The 22671-nt window shown below is 37.2% G+C and overlaps 1 protein-coding gene across 7 annotated transcripts in view; it reads right to left on the bottom strand.

Moving 5' to 3' along the window:
* The window catches only part of TOX (thymocyte selection associated high mobility group box), a 220222-nt gene that overhangs the window by 194497 nt on the left and 3054 nt on the right, over positions 1–22671 (bottom strand). Inside the window, exon 2 of one of the 7 annotated variants that reach the window (XM_046925566.1) lies at positions 8924–9000. The exons of the other annotated variants lie outside the window; for them this stretch is intronic. The gene's annotated coding sequence lies outside the window, so the exon portion shown is untranslated. The remainder of the gene's footprint in view (positions 1–8923; positions 9001–22671) is intronic. 7 annotated transcript variants of the gene reach the window in all.

A 22671-nucleotide genomic window follows, 5' to 3' on the forward strand; every position in this document is an offset into this window, starting at 1 on the left:
AACAACATAACAAGCAAGAAAAATCATATGTATTATATGTATCTTAACGGGCAATATAATGATAAAAATCAGAAAAGAAAAAAAAAAACTGGCAAATTGTGCTATAGGATGGGTGCACAACCTAAAGCTATAGTTCATATGTTCAAAATGAATGAGAGACTAGTTGGTAGTGTCCTTTTTTCATCTCATGAGCATGATTTAGTGCTTGGTCAGTTCATCAAAATAAATAAATAAAATGTGATTGTTACTATGCTTGTTTGCAAATCCAAACCAATAAGAGCTTTTGCTGAGGTGAAATAAATCTGCATTACTGAAGTACTGTAAAGCACAACACATGATAGATCCAACCAATCCACTCCTCACTGCATGCAGTCTTTAGCAGTATTTCAACTGACTTCAATGAGAGCCGTATTAGTCTCTAAGAAACCTTAATGCATGCTCTCTGCTAACCCTTCTCCCAGCCTAAACGAAAAACACTGAAGTCTGCTCTTGTCTTCTGGTTCAACATCATGTCTTTCCCCTCCCTCTTTCTGCTGTAATAAATATTCCCTCTCTATCCCTGTTACTGACAATAATGTAGGTGAACTCTGCACCACATAGATCTGTCATTATTAATGACCATGGTGTAGAGAAGCGATAACTCACTCTTAGGAACTAAAAGGGCAAAATGCTTCAGAATTTTCCATTCACATTTTCTTTTTTAAACATACTTGCTTGGTGACTTTCCAAAGTCATGAGCATGACTCAAAGAAGAAAAATCTCTTATTGTTTAACCTTTGCATAGAAAATCATTTGTTTAAACAGAGGGCACTTGTTACTTGGAAAGTCTCATTTGATTATAATAAAGCTATCCTCAGTGTTTTGCAGAATACAGTAAACACAACAAAATGTCTTAGTCCCTGTGGAAAATAATTTTGTTGCTAGCAACATTACATTTCTTTCAAACAAAAGGCTTAAACGGGGATTGTTTTCTTTGCCATTCATGTCCCTGCCAACATTGTTAACCTAGAAAGTACAAGACTGGATCTGAACAAATTGTGAAGAATGCTGCCAAAATGATGGGGAGCATGGGACTTGTACAGGGTACCAAACTCTTTCAAAAAGGCTGTCCTGACAAAAGCACTTTATTGGGGCGAGATTTGAGACTGGTTGTTCATAGACAGCTGATGAAATCTTGATATTTTTTTTCGCATGAGGCAGTGTGGACAGCAAAGAAAATTTGAGAAGCTACAGCAGTTTGACTGCATTGCTTCATAAGCCTTTGTTCCTAATTTAAAGACGTGCTCAGTGCATCAGGTGTTTTCCATGTACCAGACTGCACTGCATAAATGGGAGGGACAGAACATATGTTTCTAGTAAACGTGGTGTTAGGAAACACTACTCCTAACACAGTGCAGAAGCAGTATGTAACACAAACTATCTATGCCACCAAGGTTTTTACTTAACCTGTACAGGTTCAGAAGTCTCAGATTTTCTTTTTTTCTCTATTCTTTGTGCTGTGAATAGTACTAGATTTTTTCACACCCACTCTTCTGACCTCAGGTAAGACTGCATAATGATCATTTGTTTGTTATGCTAGATGTGCCTGAATGCACAAAGATATTTAAGAGCAAGTGCCTATTGTAGTAACGTCAAACAGACTCCAAAAAACATGTACGTATTAGTCATTACAAGGTAAAAAAGATGTTACCCTCTGCTTTCCCAAATCTGCATTACTTCATGGACACAGTCTTTCATTTGTAACCAGGTAATGGGTTAAAACTTTATGCTAACATTCCACATGAGCTATGCACTATACATGTCTGTCACTTCTCTTCAGCATTTACGTTGATAAAACTCATTGTGAAGGTTATTTTGACTTACTGGAAATGGGCTTTTCCAGAACATAAATTTTAAGGCTAAGTAGATGGGGAGACCCGCGTTAAAACCACTAATATGTTCTGCTAAGTCTCCCTTGTCTTCACTCAGCCTCCTTACAATGTTTTAAGCAGTTTTATTGACATTTGAAATTCTGAAAATGTCAGCTCTTGGCAAGTGTTGCAGTCTAAAAGTGTTATTAGTAGTTCTCTTAGGAAGTGTAAAAGAAAATTTTGTAGGAGCAATTTTGTCTTTCAACAAACCTTTTGAAAATGATGTGATAACTAGAATTTCTGTACAGGAAAGAAAATAACCCGCAGATTCTTCAAATTATATTGAAGAATCAAATGTGTAGTAAAGTTACATTATTTGGTGAGTCACTAGTTTGCCTTCAAGTCATGATACATTTCAACAATCAGCACTTCCTAAAGTACTGGGTTCTGAAAAGGAGGAAAAGCACGGTGTGAAGAAAACTGCTCTCACTGTACACTGACTCCTTGCTCCCATCATCTCTTTACTAGTTTGTAATTGATGGATCTGACCCCAGACTCCCTCTGTTCAACTGGCCTTCCATTCACTTCATGTTAGCTTGCAACCAAACATGTCTCCTGAGTGTTTCACTTCTATAATTCTTCTCATCTTCTTCTAGTACGGATGTGTACAGGTATGTTCTAGTCAGCACCTGCAAACATCATCACTGCTGCTGACAACTGAGCCTTGGCAGGGATCAATCTACAACCCATGTGGCTTATTTTCTTACCCTAAATATTAAAGTTATCACAGGGCAGAGGTTGACATGGCAGCTACCACACACCTCAAGGGACTAAGCCCATGTGTGGCTTCCCACTTAAGATGGCGTATTGCAGTTCCAGTGCTCCACTAAGTCTGACCCACCAAAGGCAAGAATGATGAGCTTGGTCTTCAAATGACAAACTGGCAACAGCCTCAAAGATTCTCCAAGACTCTTTCTCACAGGGTCAGAAGTGTCCCCAGGATTCATGTCGGTCACCTCATCCTACTTTATGCTAACTTGTTTATAACTCAGAATGCCACAAGGTATCATGAGGTCTGGGGAGAACGTCTCCTGCACTTAGCGTCACAGTACATTTAAATTCTAATTTGTTCAAAGGCTGAAGGAGTCTTATTTAATGATCAGGCCACCAAAATAAAATAAAATAAAAAAATATTAAAAAGTAAAAAAAGGCAAAAAAACCCAAAAAGCAACGAACTATCAATAAATATCACAGGAGCATAAAAATCATTCATTCCACAAAACTGTTCTGTAACAAATTAGTGTGAATCACTTTATCCTTAAAACTGAGAAAACATTGTGGTATTAAATACTCAATGTTATCAGCCAAGTAAATTGGCCCAGGTCAAATGAGCAAATCTAAAAAATGAGATCACTAAATTTTCTCAGCTTGATAGCTTAGTAATAAATAATGTGCTTCTATTCAATCTGTACATTAAGTCTTTTATGTGGCCTTAAGGCACTGTCTTATGGCTGTGCCCACTACGGTGTAGCCATAGAAACTGACACATTTATTTCTTGGATTAGTGTGCCATTGAAAATATTAATATAATGCAGTAAATGGGGATTTAATCTAATCTACTGATGGTAGGATGAAGTTACTAAAAGGTTCTATGCTCTTCCAGTGGAAGAAAGATTATATCTGTGTAGAGTAGAGCTGGAGTGTAGCTGATGTTTTGGTTACAGACATCATCTAAACAATCCACAATGTTAAATGTGCTCCACAGATTTGCTTCTGTGAAACTTATAGGTATGTCCACCAGGATAGTAACTGTTTCATATCCTAAAACTTCTTCCCAGTGCTTTCCAAAGGTGTCAAAACTGAAAGTCATAAAGGAAGCAAAAATGGAGATGCTCTCTGTAATGTGTAAGCAGTACAAGTGAAAGAGCATCTCATCCCACAGATACAGAAAAGCTGTGTTTCACAGACCTGCCATTAACTGCAAAGCTATACCCATACATTTTAATGGCATTCAGTTAGTTAATACTTCCATATCTAAAAAGATCAAAAAGAAAACACATAACAAAAAAAAGATAAAGAAATTTTAACTCTTAAAGCAGCAAGATCCGTGGATTTCTTAATTTGTAGGTCCCTGCCAGGTGGCCATAAATATTAGGGCACCCATTTCAGTAGATCACATTTGACTCAGGTTCCTTGTAATAATTCATAGTACTCAAGTTCTGACTACCCTTTACACTGCAGTATACTACATAAATTCAGAAGATATATTCTGACAGATGAAGCATTGTTGAAAAGCTAAGTACAGCACTTTGTCCTTGAAATGTTAACATGTAATGCCATAAAGTATTCAAATAATAATTTACTCAGTCTTTCAGGGTAATTAATTAAAACGGTCTAGGTGTTAGAGAAAATCACCTTGAGCTTATAAAATTGGAATGCCTCCCCTTTTCTTCTCTGCATGCAAGCTGCTCCAATGGACTTACCACATGCTTTCCCAGTTATGGTTTTTGATTTCAGCAGATAATAAATAGCCAGGATCTAATTTTGCCATGTCAAAACCGATTATGTTTCACAAGAAAAGGTGGAGTGCTCACCTACCAGATGAAGGTGAAACATAAAACCACTTTTATTTATGCGATGTGTCCAAATTCAACTCAATCCGGCACTAGGTACTGGGAACATGTAGACTTTAACTGTCACACAAATTTATGCATCCCTGGAAAATGTCAAATATAAGCGTAAATTTAATCAAGGAATGGAAACCTTTATTATCAAAGAAATAAACACAGTTTTTGACAACTAATATAAATTACCTTAATGTATTTCTCACTATTTTTTCAGAAGGTCAAGAAAAAGAAGAAACATTGAACAGAGACATTTCTGATGAAAATATTTCAAGCAAGTCCTGCTCCGATTATTAACGCTGACGTTCTAAAAGGAGTTTCTGCTCTTTAGCAACAGCATTGCATTCAGACATGAGAGTTCCTTTTCCCATTCATTACAATGGGATAAAACAGAAGGCTTATAACAACAGATAAACAAGCGCTCTGTATTATTCTGTAGTTTTCCTCAGTTGAGTAGTCTTTGGACAGCATTTTAATGGCTGAAAAAAACCCTGCACATGATGAATAAGGATGCCATTCTCAATTAACGTGGACAAAGGATCATAGCCATATTTGGCAAATGAGGTAGTTGTGGTGTAGGAAAAGCAGGACTATTCACAGACGTGGCCACATACATCACTGTCCGCAAATCAAAACAAGTTAATAACATTTTTGTACATCTGCCCAACTACATGACTACACATTAGTCTGGCAAGTACTTATTAGACCCAAATTAAATAGCACAAAGATTATAATTCATATTTACTAAATATAGAGATATTAATTTATACTGAACTAAATATGGATGCTAGCAGCATATAAATAAATTATGAGTACTGAACCAAAACAGCCCAAGTTACGAAATATATTATCTTCATTAAATGTATCTCTGTTCTACAGATGCTGCTATCCATAGAGCTTCCGCTAAGATATATACTGGGGGGGGGGGGGGGGGAAGGGGGTCATCCAAACTGTCATCCATCCTCCACAACAAGTGCAATGATGACACACGAGCCTCTCAATCCCAACAGCTCCCACACAGACATTACAGCTCTCCTCTTGGTTAGCCTCCACACTGCGGACTGGCATATACAATGTCACCATCAGAGAAATATCAGCACCTGTTGCATAGGTAGGTCTTAGACAAATACATTCCAGTTCCGCCGACATATCAGAGAAGGCCAGCTACCCCAAGCTTTATTCAGTAAACACTGAATCTAAACTATGCTGAGTATCTTATACAGAAAATCTGTACGTCAGAAATGTACTTTTGCCATGCAAATTGGACAAGATTTCCCACTCCACAGAAGTCCACCAAGAAGTGTGAGATCGATTAGTGGGCAATGGTGTAAAGACACAGTTCAACCCATACCCGGGCTAAGAATGAATAGAGGAGGAACCTGTCAATAAAGACCTGTAGCACACACAGCAACACTTGCTGCTGTTCAAAATTAATTTCCTTCATCACAAATTCTGTTTATGAATGGTTGTACACAAACTTAGCACACAACGCGTAAGCTGTATCATCTTTTAAATAAGATGCTATTTAAATTTCAGAAGTTTAGGGATCACAAACTAACACATACTGGCAAACTAGATGAACAATGAAAAGACTATTCAGAGGATGTATCTCTTGATTACTTGGACTTTAGCCTTAGAAACCAACCAATGTAGCTCCATGTCATAATCGCAAGTTTCTAATTTAATTGCTGATGCTAAGGTAGTTTCCTGAGGTTGTTCTGAAGGTTGAGAGAGATGATATCCTGTGTCTTTAACCATGAATTCTGTTTTATCCATAGTTAAAAACATGAAGACACCAGAAGACATAATTACCAAACTTGTTTATTTATTTTTATCATATCATTAATTATTTGTCCAAATTTATGCAAAGTTATTGGACACACTTTATTTCTGCATTATAAAACATTTTCATCTTTATTTTTTATTTTTTTTTAAGATCTCACTTTTCACTTCTATGGGATTAGCTTTCCAACAATTGTGCTTATCAGCCACATCTACACTGCTAGTAACTCAAAACCATGGCATATTTATTGATTCCAAAAAGCTATTACACGATATCACTTACATCCCTGTATTTGATTAGACTGAATTATTGGGGAAACTAACAAAGGATTACTCAGAACTCAGCAGAGAGCTTATATAGATGTCTTCCTACTCAACATTTAGCTATTTGCTCCTGCACCTTTATATATGTATTACACACACAGGGCAAGATTTTTGCAAAACCTGAATTTAAGATAGTTTTCTCTTCATATTATTATTCCACAGTTAAAAACAAATGAACAACAAACTTCAAGAAATAGGTTCTTGGTACTAAACGTATCTATTCAATCCTTTAAGGAAAGAATATCAACGAACATTTATGTAAAGCAGTTGACTGAATAACATCCAGATTCAACTTACACCTGAGATATATGCTGATTCTGAATATGATATATATATTTAAATATGAACATAAATTATTCACTTTAGACAAAAAAGTCCATAAATTTTAAAAATGAATATGTTAATTAGATTTAAATTCATCCATTATAGAAAATATTTTGACAACCATCGTAAGAACTGTGTTTTTAAAACAGTTCAAGGCATTAAATATATGCAAATTTTGACAGTCAAAAATGCATACAGCACAGCTGAGATACTATCATTCTTCTTCACAATCACTGCAGCCTCAAGCTAGATGCAGATTTTTCATGACAGACAGAAACATTTCCTTCTGTATATCTCATATTCTCAGACTTCTACTTCAAAATGATTCCTCAAACACTTTTAAAGACACATTTGAACTACTGCAAACTAGAATAGTTGTTATATTCTTCAGTTAGCTGGGTCTGTCAACGTCAAATCATATTTGATATCTTTTTGAGTACAAAAAGCTATGTTTGCCTCTGGAATTGCATCCGCTGATGAGTTCTAGGATGTGTTTCATTCTTGAATTGCACGCAGTAACAGAGCACCTATAGGCTGTTTCCAAAATGTGCCCAAGGCAGATGTATGCATGGGGCTGTACACAAAAACAGATTAGTGTGCCTACATCAACTGGAAGTATATGCACTGTTTTGCAAAATCCCCATGTAATTTTACAGCAGAGTTGCAGAAGTGGATTAAAGCCCATTTTAAAATTCTAACCAAAATGTGACGTCTTCCCTCTCTTCACATCGTCACCCTTATACAGCCACATGGTAAACCAGATCTGCTCATTGATATGGAGGAAAACTTACCCTGAAGAACTCTGAAACAATACTGTATACCCACTTTCAAAGTCAAGTTCTTTACATAAGGGCATCCAAAGAGGGCAAGGAAGCCCAGTGTTTCTGAAAGTCTGGAACATGAACACGTGGATGGAAAGCCATGTGACTGTCCTACAACAAAAACAAGTTTTCTGACATTGTGGTTTCCCTCAGCTACTGAAGTTTTCTTCTAGCTGTACAATTTATCCTGCTTACCGAGAAGAAGACCTGCAGGGAATCTTGTAGGGAGCACTGAAGTGAGGCAGAGTGTCAGTGGGTTTGTGCATTTGTCTCTTATCCTACTTTCACAGCCTGCCTGCACCTCTGTCTTTCTAATGAAATACCTTTTGAATTGATCTACTACACAGAGGAAAATAAAACAGAGAAATTACTTCTTGAGGAAAGCACAACTCAAATGAATCTCAGCCACAATTTTGCAACTGCAAAAATGTGAATTTGTTACAGTAATGGTTGATGCTGGCTTAATACTTTAAAATCTTTGCATCTGATGGACTTTGGAATGTACATGTGCTTATAGGAAAAATAACACTCAATAGAAAACAAATTTAATGTTCTTGGTAAGGTTTCCTTAGGGCCACTATGCATAAAATGCAACAGCCCTGAAAATTAACCCCAGTTGTATCATTTCATTAATGCAATAAATGTGCAGCATATTTAAAACAATAACACCTACGTAAATCCTCATGTAATAAAAGGGGTTATCTTAGATGAGATTATATAGCTGACATGAGGCAAAACCACAGTTCTTGAAGAAAGGAAAGCTCCCCTGGACATGAGTGGCATTTTTTTTATGGAGAGGACTATAAGGTGCAGCCCGCTATTGAAATACTCTGATACCACAAGCTCTAAAAGCCAAGGCAGTGATAAGGGCAGGATAGCTGTTATTTCTGTACCAACAACAAAAAAAAAAAAAAAAGATTCTAGAGACGTTATTACATTTAAATGTATTCTGATATTGCATTCTGCTTTTCCATCTCAGCAGACACTGTTCCATCTGAACAAGATGGACATAACACACAGCACAGTATTTTATATTAAATGTAGTTGTAAGAGAAGAACAACAACCTTGGAATGACTCACTCACAGGACCAATTCATAGGTTACACTGAGTATGAAAGGCAATTTCAGAGGAGTGGTGGAAGAAAAGGAGTTTTATAACAGAGGTGATACAAACTAATTTAGAGACACAGATACATACAGAACAGAGTACACAATGTTCTGTGCACACTTTTTCAAGGGAGGAAAGAATGGCTCCTTTTTCATATTAGGTAGTATCTGCAAAAAAAAAAAAAAAGAAATCTAATTCTGTTCAGTACTGTAATAAAATCATTATAAATGCTGAAACATATTAAAAATTCAACACTAAAAAGACAGCAGCTTTCTACTTTTTCTACTTTCTACTCAGCTGCACTGAATCTAAACACGATACTAAGAACAGGAGACTTCATGAAGGAGGGCTGGTGACAGACACTGGCAGTCCTATACAAGTGGTATACGTAGAACGTAATAAGATATTCAGGAGTGTATTTCAGCACATACAACAAAGCACTCAGAAGGTGAAGTTTTACTCATGGCTGCCTTCCTTTTTAGGTTAACGCGACAAAAAGAGAATATACGATTTGTTGAACTATTTCACAAACAGCTTGTCACATTTCTATACCCTGAACGATATGTTTTTTTGTATGAGAAAAATAAAAGCATAATGAACTTCACCTTTTAAAATCTAATGCAGCAAACTTCTTTTAGCACCAGGATTGTGTAAAAATAACATTTTCTACAAATAACTGTACCATATAAATTGATGCTCGTGAAATGTTATTACAATCTGAAGTTTAAAACCACAAAAGCAAGAAAATTCTGAGTTAAACTGAAACTTCATCCTTAGCCCACCCAAAAGTGTTTAGACACAGAAGGGCTTGCCAAAGATTAATAATCCTATGTACAAAAATATGCTGCCATAACTAGAAATTTCAAACTAAGTATGGAATTCAAGCTACAATTCTGACTTTTTTCTTCCTCATTTTCATGGATATGAGCAGGTCCTCTCATTAGCCCAACACTGGTACAGTCAACAATCTTAAGGTGTTTAACTATTTCTGTACAGCAGGATTCATTTGGCAACTTCTCCGTGCAGTCAACTGCATGATTTGTAAAGGCAGTGATAAAACAACATACTAAATGGAAAAATTATCTGTGCAGTGGCCCTAAGGGGAAGAGAGCTCACATAAATGAGCAATCTACTCCTTGTAATCCACCACACTCAAATCCAAAACATTTTTTTTTTTTTTTAATAAAGAGCTACAGGCATAAAGCATTGAACTACCAGATAAAGGATGAAGTACGATGCTGTTGAGGAAGAACGAGGCACTCATCCAAGTTAAGAGAAAAAAACTGGAACGTAGAAAAGAGTGGTCTTATCAGAGGTAGGGTCAATGGGACATGAAATGGTACAGCATCTCCTAGGGTTTCTCCAGACCTCCTTCACAATTAAGCTTTTGTTGAATGATTCCTCTCTTTGTTGCCTGAGAACTGTCACAGAAGGATTTCCTGATATTTCTGGAGTCTACCTTCTTCAAAGACACACCCTGGCAGGACGTGGCAAATCAGCTGATGAAGAGGCAGCCTCTGTTGTAGGTCGTCAGGACTTCTATTGGATACAAGAGGAATAACTAGCACAAAATTTAATGAACTGAAGAAAAAGATTCTTCTCCTTTCAAAGTCCATTCAAAGTTCATTTCAAAGTCCATTTCAAAGTTCCTGGAGTCATGTAAGTCCATCAAAAGAGCAACATAATTCTCCATAAAGGGTCCTGTAAATGTTTTTCTATCCAGTACTACTTCTGTTGATGAGTCCTAATCCTAGCAGTTGTGCTGATATGAAAATCTGAAATTGGCTGTTTTCTTTAAACAGATACATTATCAGTCTAGGCCTTTGAACCATAGACTTCTGACTTACTCCAAAGAACTGAGGTCCGAAGTTTGTTTTCTCCACTGACAGGAAAGCAAACCTGGGACCCTCCAGTTGTGTCCCTTCTCACCTAGCCAGCTGGTCAGCTTTCCCTTGAAGATAGCTTAAACGTCCAAGGAGGTGGAAATGATGTCCAGCTTTGGCTAAGACCAGTCAGAAAACCTGCCTTGTGTGGGATATCAGACCTAAGTTTCTAGCTCTCTCTGTCTGAGGACATACTCCAGGCTTTCTTCTGCTGTAGCACAAATCCCTAATTACCAGACAACAGGTAAGAACGCTATAGATCTGTCTTTCCAAATCTCAGCAGCTGTTCACCAGAGAGGGAGAAAGGAGTCTGCTGGCAAAAAGGAGACTGACATTCAGCAATGGTAAAATGCAAACACATGGCCAAACCTGTGTTGAGAGCCCACCATCCCAATTCTTCGTAGATGAGTTCCCTAAATGCTCCATGTCCCATTGCTCTCCTCTCCCACTCTCAACTGAACAATGGCCCAGCTATGGACTGGGATGGAAAGTCATGTTCTCTCACTCCAAGTTACTTCCTTAAACACGGAAACGTGCATTATACTTCTGTGATTTTCAACTTTGTATGATGTTATTACAAACTCAGAAATAAGAAAACGGGGAGGCTCTGAAAAGTGAATGGCAGAAATAAGAAAACGGGGAGGCTCTGAAAAGTGAATGGCAGAAAATTAACTTCCAGGTCTGGTACATCAATGTGCCCATTGCTTCAGAATATTCTTACCACTCTAAGAAAAGCAATGAGTTTCCAACATCTCTAGAAATCCAAACAACCACGTAGGAAGCAGCAGGTGAAAGGCTGTCTATTTTGTAATTAACTTGTTTTTTAAAGTCTGCAATCTTCTCCTCCACTGAAGAATTTCTAAACTAAAAGCTTTACCTATTTTATTCTGCAGTAAATGCTAATGTTCATATTTTGAGTTTCTGAAAAGAGTGAATAAAAGCAAAGCCAAGATAGAGCATGCTTCTTTAGCATTTCCACTGTAATATTCTGTTTGAGTGAGTCCTTCGGACTCGAAGCATTCTTAAAAGGGCAAAGGATTCAGCTGTCTAGTAATTTTTTCCATTTCAAAAGTATATTTTTCTCTGAGCTTTCATTATTATATACACAGAAAACTCCCTCATAGCTCCAAAGACAAATATTAGAGGACAAACTTGCCAGCTTTTGTATACTAAATCCTCTGTCTTTACTAGAACTAAATTAATTTATACAAACTAGAGAGTTTAATATGAGCATACATTTAACAGACGCTACCTTACACATTTTTATGTGCATAGTATCTACATAAGATACAAAAGGTACATATGACAGTTTCCCTTATTTCACAGTTATTGGTTCAACGATAGTATATATTAATTCTGGTCACAATACTTGTATTTGGACTCTAAGTGGTATTTTTGTCCTTAAGAAAAACTCGACCAGATCTATTATCTGCTGCACATCTGTGAAATTCAGTAGAAGAGACACTGAGATAGGAAAATGTCTTTTATTTTAGCTTTTGTTCAAAGGTAGACTGTAGAAATTACTAAATATTTAACACACATTTGGATTCCTCAGCAAAATGTAAGTACCATGACAAAATAATAACCACACACAAACATTCTTTTGCTGAACTCCAACTCTTGAAACACTCATCATGGCAGCCTGTATCAAGGCATCCTCAACAGAAAGTTGCTGTTAAGAGAGAGCTCAAAATTTTCCTAGCCACAGCAAGACTTGACTCTCCCCTCACTTACCGTGGAAAAACTCTCCGTGCTGCTAATAGAGTTAACTCTGCAGCAGGGAAATCTGTGCAGCAATGCTGAAGAGGCTCAAACACTAGAGACACAATAGCAATGTCATGGATATGATCCAGTGAATTAGTAACATACAAAAAAGTTATGTTTGAAAGAATATTATTTGGGTTACAGAGTCAAGAGGCCAAAATCTGGAAAATGCAAGATTTAAGGCTCACTCACCTGCCATTTGTAACTGCATCTATAATAAAGTTGCAATGGCACGATCACCTATTCTACATCCACTGCTATATTCCATCAATTCCTGCCTATGATGATGTCCAAAAATGCAAAATCAAGACACCTTTAATCTGGCACCTTCAGCATTAGAGTGTTTGACTTCATAACCTAACGAAGTCCTGAATAAATCAAGTCCTCATGACAGCAATGTTGTAACCTTCTCAACATTACAAGAGATCCTATATTGATTTACAAAAATGGCCCTGGTGTTAACCCAAAATTACAGCTTCAGGGTCCACTCTCATTCTTATTAAAACCTTAGTCACAAGCTGAACCTAACTTCACCACGCTACACAAACTTAGTACTGTCTCTCCTGGGCAATGAAAAAAAATATTTAAACATTCTTCATTTCTTCTAGATTTTCATTTCCAGTGCTTACAGTTATTATTTCTAGGTTTGAGAGCCTTGTGGATCTGGTGGCTGTGATAGAAGTCTCCCAAAACCGGGAAGAATTTCTGAAATTCTCTCAGAAGAACTGAAAATTCCAAGGTCTGAAACTTGCACAGGTGTAAACCATCTAAACACATGTGGGTGTCCAAAAGCCACGACTCTCATTGATGGATGCATTTGCTCACCGAACTGGCATTTGAATGTGTACACTATGGAGGGACTCTTACTTCCAGGTTGCTATCTTTGCCATTTTCCATTTCCCTCTATTTTCTTAAGTGCTGAAAATTGCTGGAATTTTGGCTCCTGGAACAGAGCCAACCAGCCATCAATGTCATTAATCAAATCAAAAGGGGTTTGCTTCATTAGAAATAAAGTCTTGTTGCTTTTCTTTGTAAGATATTTATAATTTTTAAACACTCCTAGGGGTTTACTGACATTCAAGACAGAAATGGATAAGATACACGTTAGTCAAACATGGAAGTTAACAAGCTCCCTAAAAGTTAAACAGCAAGTTGTCAGACAAGGCTATGTGCCTTGGTGTTGTATCCTTAAGACTCAACAAGTGGTTGACATCCACCATTCCCACACTTTACACAAATATGCCCTGAAACTGCGATTTGGCTCTACACAAAGGGTAAAAAGGCAGAAGGCAGTCAATTTTCTTTTCATCCAGGAACACTGACAAACTAGGAAAAAAATCCTTTTTGACTAAGTAACAATTCCTTCCCAGGGGTCCTCCTGGAAAAATGCATCATCCCCCTTTAGATTTCAATGTCTCTGTATAGGCACAAAACCCAAACTCAGCTAAAAGCTCCCCACAATTGCATTGTAGCTGTGCTTTCAGTTGCTGATGCCTTATAATCTTTGAAAAAATACAGTCAGTGTTGTGGCTTCCGATGTAAAATGAAACCTGGTATCTAATTTAAGACATCAAAATATAATATCTATTTGTAATAATGAATCTTCAGCTTTGTCATTTTCACCTGCAATCTGCTTTGCTATGGAAAATGCTGAAGCGTATTTATCAGTGCCACTTTGCAGTAAGGTATCATTTACCGCTCTTAAGAAGAAAAAAAATGAAAACTTGCATTGCAGATGGTATCAAAACTCTGTTTTATCATCAGACTCACAACTCACAACTCACAACCTCTGCCACCCTAGGTAAATCTCCCACTAAAGTAACAGTTTTGCCCAAACAAAGAGTGTGGATTGTATCCAGCATGAATGAGAAAGCCTGCTATCTCCCACACATAGGAAGAACAACCTTCCACCCCCTCGCATCTCCACAGTTTCCCCAAGTCTTTTATAAAGGGAAGATTGCCTCAGTAAATTTTTCCACTTGCTTTACTTTTTTTTGTGACTGAACTTGTTCAAAGTATGCTTGGGGGAAAAAAAAAATAATAAAAAAAGAAGTAAAAAGTAAAAAGATAAACACACTTCTGCTCGCAAATGCCAGAAGAGAAATACATCCTAGGAGTCTTTGGCCAACTTAGACTTGAAGTGAATTTACATCATCAAAATACCTCTTACTTGTGTTATTCTGAAAACGTATTGCACTCATTTTTCCTCTGAAATTCACAGGAATACTTTGCTTTCCAGTCCATTTTTCTGCACTTTTTGCACAGAATGCACTTATTCTCTCTCACTGGAAAATATATCAATTGCTTATTGAAAAAAAAAAAAAAAAAAAAAAAGTATTTTGGCATGGCTGACCTGTAGAGATATGGAGCTAAGGAGAGTCAGTGAATCCACTCACTCTGATATGCACACATGATATGCAATTAAAATCTCCATTCACATTCCTACGGGGTTGTCAATCAAGAGAAAAGCCTTTTTGACAACATCCAGTGAAGCGTACCAACTAACTGCTGAACAGGAACTTAAACAGTAACAGCTTTTGTTACTAGCAAGAACGGATTTTACCAAGATTTGGTTCAGTTTCTAAAGAAATCATTATGTTAAAATTTGGGGGGCTTTTCATTAAAAATTAAAATGTATCACAAAGCTATTGTGTGTGAAGCTATCACATTATGTAATACATGAGGGTTATCAGATATTTGTGAAAAAGAGAAGCCTAACCCTTCCTGGTTGTAGGAAACAATTTAACCTTTCATATTTAGAACAATGAACAATGATTACAAGCCAGTTTACAGGGAGAAGAGAACATTTTTCCAATTGCATTTTGTCTGTTTGGGAGTTGCCACAGATGTCTTTTATAACACCCTAAGCTGTCCAGCCACAGAACTGACACAGCACAATGCCTGCTACTACCAGAAAGGAACCATTTATTACTTTCGCACTGGAAAATCATGTGGATCAATTATGTGGATCAATCCTAAGGACTTGCAACTCTGAAAATATCCTAATTTAAGACAGTAGAGAAAACTGTATAAGAAAAAAAAGTCTTTGACAAACCCCAGAAAGGACAGCAGATACTTTGTAATACCTAGTTTGATAACGAACAGCCCATAATAGCATTATTGTACTTTAAAATCACATCTGTAAAGGTAAGATCTGTGAAAGTAAAGCGATCGTTATCAATCTTCTGTTTGTGTTTTAAGCACTGAGCTCAAACTACAATTTCCAAATGTGTTCATATTATTAGAAACTGAAATATTTGCTCTTCCTCATCATGCTTTGTAACTGAAGAGAGAGCAGATGCATCCTGACTATTAACAGTCATGACAAATTGCCTTACTAATGAATGTTACACACTGAAAGTGCCATAACTGATTAAACTACAATTTCCTACTACCAGATAGAGAGAGACTTGGGAACTCCAGCAGTGGACAACTCTGATGTTCTGCCAACGGGCCTTCAGGGCACAGCGCGGTATTTAGAAAAACACACTGTAAATTCCATATGAATATATTCTAAAGGACTATGTGTATACAACAGGTTTTAAAGAACATTAGACGAAACAGCTTAGGTTTGTAACTGATGAGCCATGCAAAATGGATGTGTTTTAACAATTCTAGTATCATTACAAGGCTGCGTTGAAGAATATTCCTGTTGGGTTCCTCTAGCCCTCACCCCACCTCCCCAGACATTGCTTGTGCTTTGCTTTCACATAAAATCTTTCTTTTGTCAGTCTCTTTGTTGGTGCAAAATTGGCAGCAGTTCAAATTCAAAGTACTCCTATTCATTTACTGACCATTAAACCAATGTCATTCTAGTTCACATCAGCCAGAGAGCTAAGCTCTAAAAAACATAAAAGGCTTGCTTCACCACTGACGAATAATGTGTACATTTTTACAGAGCTTAAACCTTAATGCTTTGCCTGAAACTAACAATACAGTATATCTTATCATTCCTTTTTCACAAGCAGGCAGCTGCTGAAACGCTTGCCACTTCAAAATATCAATTGCTTGCCAGAGTTGTCCTCAACACACCCTGTCAAACTCATGTATATTGTGCAATGAAAATGGTGCAGGACTGAAAGCTAGAAATTGTGTCAAATTCTGCTGTAAGGGTATGATGTGCAAAGAACAACGTATGACAACCGCAGAGACTACAAACAATAGCGATGGAGCCAGTCACCACATATATCACAACTACGCCTGTACATATTTTATTACATGTATTATATATTTAAAGCATGACAAATGTGTCATTGAAGCTATGTGCTACACCACATAGAAACCCTTCAGCTAGTTAAGCTTTTTCATTTCTCTTGATGGAAGTGTAGTGTAATTTTTCTGCCCTCTGAACATTTGTTTGTAAATCACACAGCACACAAAAAAAACCATAGGGTTTTCAAAATGAGTAACAGAAAACAAAAGACAATACTACCAGATGAGAAAATGAGATTTTGTACAATTAACACTTTTGCTTTTCTCTAAGGACACATAGTCAGGCTACCTTAAAGAATATCTGTGGCTATGCAAGACAAATTCAATATCACTGTGCCCATAAATTACAGTATACCTAATTTTAATGCAGATAAGTGCTGGCCTATTGATTTGCATGTTTCCCTGGCAAAATGGAAATCCCATGTGAATATGTTCTTTGTCTGTAGAAAATGCATTTTAAAAAACCTTTATGAATACAGCAATCTATGCTAAAAAGGAAAACATAAGTCACTAATACAAAATTATGCATGAAACCTAAAGGAAGCAGTGCATATATAAGTACACGTGTATGCATGTATCTCTCCGTGTGCATGCGGATGTGTGTTACACAACTTCACAGAATTTTAGCATATAATTACAATTCCTATAATGTGTCTTCATTAATTAGAACGAAATTCAGCCTCTATATTCGTAAATGAGCTGAGGAAAAAGAAGTGAAAATTGCCAAACTAAGTAAAAAAGTAAGTCAATTACGCAGTGATGGTGGAATATTATTGTTCAATTAAAGGAACAACAGATAGGCTGCAAAAAAAAAAAAAAAAAGGGGGGGTGGAAAGAGATGATTAAGAGGAAAGATTTGTACAACTGTTCACAGCAGAATGACGCAGGTTGCAAAACCTGAACACACAGGAATCCATGAGAGTCATTAACTGATACAATCCTAACCAAAATGAATAGATACGCTATTAACGTGTTCATAAATATTTTGGAAAGAGAATAGGTGTTTTAGGTGCTTGGGGTTGCTGACCTTTGCTGTGTTTATTAGTGGGACAATGATGCATTATTAACACACAGCAGCTGTACCTGAACTGCTGCCATGAACATAATAGCCTTTTATAGCCATCAGGGGAGTGAGATAGGAGGCCTTTATTAACCACTAGACATGATTAGCACATTATGTGAACTTTAGTAGGCAAATTATCTCTTATTGAAATATAATGTTGGTTATCACTAATTGTAAACATGATTTGGAAAACTTCTTGATGCAAAACTAAGATTTTTATTACCTTTTGGAGTATTACTAGTTAGGCCACTAAAAAAAACCCAAAGTTCTTTTCCTTTGTTCAATCTGCAAAAACAACCATGCCTCAAGAAAACTGATTGTATTGTGATAAACCACAGAACTGAATGACTTCCACATCATCCATACTATTGCTCAGAACTATAATCAAACATAAGCAGACATTTCCAACATCATTAAGAAAGCAGCTAATGAAGAAAAAGACTTGCCTTATATTTTTCAATAAAGATTACGAGCAGTTCTTAGAAAAACAGTTTGTTAATACATTTTCAAGGGTTAACTTGAAAAAAATAACACTATGATTTACTTCAAAAAGCTTAATTTTGGGAAAGATTATCCCATTAGCCTTCACAACTGAATGCAGCACTGAGAGTCCATTATGAGCAGTCTTTTATGCCCTAGCAGAAAGTCATTAACATAAAATAAATCATTAGCTTTGATATTAAGCCTCTTCTATCTGCAGGTTTCTATGACTAATTTTCACAACTGTGTCTGCCAAAAGATAAATTATACTTTTTTTTTGAAAGGTTATCTTCTCTTTCCACCATTGTATCTCCTCTTACTGTTTATTATAATTTCAAGTTGATGCAAACACAATGTGTGTACAAGAAACAAACTTCTGCACTTTCAGCAACTGCAACTGAAGTATGACTTCAGAGCCAGCCGCTTGTAAAGCAGGGTAGAAACTACTGATTCTTTCTTCAAGGTGAGCACTAAGGCATAAACACACAGGTCTACGTGCATGTTGAGTTACACTGAGACAATAGGAACTGACATGTATCTGTAATCTTTTTACTTTTCTAGATCAATCTTTTGCCTCACACTGCACACATCATACTTCCCTTACTGACACACTTCCTGAAGTACAGGCCATCACTTTCTGGTTTCAGAGTTCTGATTTCTTCTTGCATACAGAGTAAGGAACTGGAGTTCACTGTGGACTTGCTTAATGTAACACAAATATACCAGCTACAGTAGCTTCCATTTAACCTTTTGGACCATACAATTATCAACAATAGCAGGAGACAGAAGTACCACCACAGTGGCTCACTTTCCATGCCAGCAGTAACTTTGAAAAAGCCACCCATGCCACTTTTGACTGGTAGAGGGAGGCCTAGCAGGCAAGAATGCAAACGTTAAAACGTTCAGACATTTCCTCTAACCTGGATTTGTCAGATGCTCATGTAATTCAAGTATGTTTTGCAACTTAGAAAGCAGTGTGTTTCTTGGGAGGAAACCATACTAAAAGGGTCTGTGGCAAATCTAATAGAAGCACAGCAATAAGTACTAAATGAACAGTTCAGAAACAGTGTCAGCATATGTGCAACTGAAAGATAAGATATAAATATCAGGAGAGCCGTATGAAATTCAAATGCTAAAAATACTACTTATTGCAAACAGAAGAAGCAGAAGAAAACCACAGACATTATAAATGTCAGTTACATCAAGATCTCTGCCGAAAAACACTTTTAACTTTGAAGATCCAAGTCAAGAGCCAAACGTTTTATTCAGTGCCCTAACTCATTAACCCACAACTGATCACAACTGATGAACATGAAATGAGGATAGGATATTCCAGTGGAAGGGGGAGTAAAATTTCCTTCTGTGCACTTGCTGCTGTGGCAGTGCAATGTCTGATGCTGCTGCTAACAGTACGCAATCCACGCCTAACCACAGAATAATGAACTGTTCCCATTTTCCAACTGAACGCTGTAGGGAGAAATGTTATGACCAAGAAAATCTCATTCAGATTGATGTGAATTCCATGTCTTAAAGTATTTTGGAAGCGCTGCTATAATTAACGGTTGTTTGGCACTCCCATTACAAGGCATGTTTTCGAGCAGTTTATAACTCAGCACTTTTAATAAGAAATAACTCTTCGGGCAGAAAATCTGCACCTAGTCGTGTAACAACAACACTGCCACCACAACGCTTTCATTTGGTGAGGCAATATTTAAACTTCGCATTTCAGTGTACCTGCGTACATGCAAGACATCCACAGAGCATGTGTTCACTTCACAAAAATAAACAGAGCTGCCACTAATTGCCACTGCTGCTGGTTCCAGCAGCCAAGGTCTGAATGGATGCAGGGACTCCCTCTCACCGTGAGAAGCGGTGCTTTCAGGTCACACTGGAGCTGTGCTGAGAGAGCAGTTAAAGGAAACCTTTTGCTTCCGCTGTCTAAGCTTTGTTACATCTGCCATCAATAAAGGATTTAAATATCCAAGAATTCTAATCTAAATCCTACCATGATTAGGACGTTTCTCTGCTCGCTACAAAATTGTGTTTTAAACACAGTCCATTTTCTGATGCTTCTGCGCAGTGCTAATAAGAGGAGAAAGTCCTGCTAAAATGGGAATCTGAGGGCAGGAGAGTACTGGTAAAGTGTAATAATCCCCAGCAGGCACTGAATTCAACAGGAGTTGAGATTGCCCAGTCCTCCGCAATATCAACTCCGTTAAGTCCTTAAATGAACACAGCTCCAGCTGCTCTTTGGTTTCACCTAAGCACCAATGCATACAATGCAGTGTTTAACAAATTCAGCATTCTTGATAGCTTACAGCTTTCACTTCTTTCAGTAGTCCTCACGTTAGGCTGGCTGAGAGTAGTCCACTGGAGATGGAACACCTCATTCTGATAAGAGAATGAAACACAGTTTCTCTCAAAGCAGTAAAGTATGGCAGGAAGAAAAGAATAAGAATGGCCATGAAGGCTTTGGTTTATAAAACATCTCAGTGAAATATTTCTCAAAAGCACATGCATAAATTGTTTTCCGTATTCCCTATGCCTCTAACTCTGAAACAACTCTCTAAGGTCTCGTAGACTATAGAAGGAAAGTCCATTTCATGTCTTCCTGCGTGACATTTTTGGACACTAGCTAAAACACTTAAAAATCAACAGTCAGTTCTATTGTCACTGTTTAATCTTTTAAATAGCACCAAAAAATTTCAAGTACGATTCTAATGCATAAGGGGACAAAGTAATCATCCAAGGAAAAAAGATGCCCAGAATATATAAATGGTGATCTGTGTGATGAACATAATCTAACATTCTGCCCAAACACAAACATTTCAGCTTGAGAGCAATGACTAAAGAATTCTGAATCTCAGATACAAACAGGACAGTATCAAGCCACTGGAAATAATGGACACTTTGTAAACAGCCACGGAACATTTTAAAAAGGGTAGCCTACACGGTGTAATTAAGTTTACACCATAAATTATGATAAATGGTGTACATAAATTATATGCACTTTTGGTCCATAGAATTCCGACTGCTAGCAGGATTGTTACCGTTTACAGAGTACTGTATTCTCTTTATCCACTTTTATCCAATGTCACTCTGCTTTTTTTCATTTGAAAAGGTTTGGCTTTCCTCTCTCTCTCTTTTTTTCTTTCCGTCTGTATTCCCCTGTTTAAAAACAACTACAGACTATCATTCTACCTCTGCTGTCTGGCTGTATTTTTCCACTGCACTGACAAGTACCAGTGGATACAAGAAAGATGAGTTGTAGGCTCCTTTATTTTGAACCAGGTAGCAAATCACATAAGAATCTAGTGCATAATTCTGCAAGGCTAACCATTGGGAGCAGTAAAGACCATTATTTTCTCCCTGCTGTTGGCAGGGGTCAGCATCCCTGTCATTAACTGTGTCAAATTATAATTATGTAACTGCACTTTATGTGAGCAGATATCTGAAAACACTGTAAAGTTGCAAGTATGGAAATATACCGTCTTCTTACAGCAGTGACTGACGCAGGCTTTAGAGGGGAAACTTCAGTGTGGAAAGCCACAAGAATGTTATTTATTGCTCCCTACATAAACATTTAAACTTATTGTTTGACTTCTTCAAGTACCTTGAAATCTCTGACCATATTCTACTGTTGCATTAATACATTCTGATTACCAAAGTTATTTATTTTCGTAACATGCAACTCAATTAGGGAATGTGATGTTTCCTAAAATAAACTTCCACCCAGCAGACTACTCCTATTAGCTGGTAAATGTCTGAAATGCAATTATGCTTCAAGTTTCAAGAGGCAAACTGTACGACCCCAGCTCTAAATCTGTCCGTCCGGCATAAGAGCTCCACTATGTTATTTCAAAGGCTGACCTATATACTGCAGCATACCGTCCATTCTGTCTGTTTGTATAAGAGATACCTCACACAGTTGTCATAACCAACATTGTTTGCATTGTTCTTTTACTTTTCTCTCTCCATGGGTACTGCGAGAGAGACAAGGAAAAGCCTGCATGACAATATATGCACAGCATAATGAGCTTTCACAGCAGATAGAGAAATATTAGACTAAGATGCTTAGAGTGTTATTTTAGGTTTATGAAATAAAGATCTAAGCAGTCTTCTGAAACAAAGCCTGCCAACTGAAAATTGTAAGATAAGACGCGAGGGTTTGAATCTACGCTGCTGCGTTTTCCTTTGCCTACAGAAAACATGCGCTGTCAGTATCTTCAGTGCAAGTGCCTGGGTACTCACTCATATGATTTGCCCAATCATTTGGTCAGGAAAAAGCTACTAGAAAACTGAAAAGTTTAAGTATTTGTGGAATACCTTGCAAATAACCAGCAGCTCTAGAAGATTTAAAATGTAAGGAATCAAAGTCTTGCCTATTTGCCAAAAAAACCCACCATCTCAGCGGGCAAACAAGGGCCAAGGCCAGC

The sequence above is a fragment of the Gallus gallus genome, chromosome 2 (genome assembly GCF_016699485.2).
Source record: "Gallus gallus isolate bGalGal1 chromosome 2, bGalGal1.mat.broiler.GRCg7b, whole genome shotgun sequence".
Lineage (NCBI taxonomy): Eukaryota > Metazoa > Chordata > Aves > Galliformes > Phasianidae > Gallus > Gallus gallus.